Source organism: Scylla paramamosain, chromosome 22 (assembly GCF_035594125.1).
Source record: "Scylla paramamosain isolate STU-SP2022 chromosome 22, ASM3559412v1, whole genome shotgun sequence".
Lineage (NCBI taxonomy): Eukaryota > Metazoa > Arthropoda > Malacostraca > Decapoda > Portunidae > Scylla > Scylla paramamosain.
Genome location: NC_087172.1, coordinates 16,984,485 through 16,984,929, shown reverse-complemented (window position 1 = coordinate 16,984,929; position 445 = coordinate 16,984,485).

Sequence of the window (445 nt, the reverse complement as noted above, 5' to 3'; positions counted from 1 at the left end):
ACAGAACGCTTGACTTCTGATCTTTCTAAAATTTTTGATTGGGGCAGAGCAAACTTGGTATTGTTCAATGCCTCAAAAACTTAATTCCTCTATCTATCAACTCGACGCAACCTTCGAGACAACTATCCTCTCTTCTCCAATGACACTCAACTGTCCCCCTCTTCTACACTGAACTGAACTGGAAACTTCACATCTCATCTCTAGCTAAAACAGCTTCTATGAAGTTAGGTGTTTTGAGACGTCTCCACTAGTTTTTCTCACCCCTCCAGCTACTAACTCTGTACAAGGGCCTTATCCGTCCATGTATGGAGTATGCTTCACATGTTTGGGGGTTCCATTCATACCGCTCTTTTAGACAGGGTGGAATCAAAAGCTTTTCGTCTCATCAACTTTCCTCTAGCTGTCTTCAGTCTCCCTCTCATCGCCGCAATGTTGCATATCTATC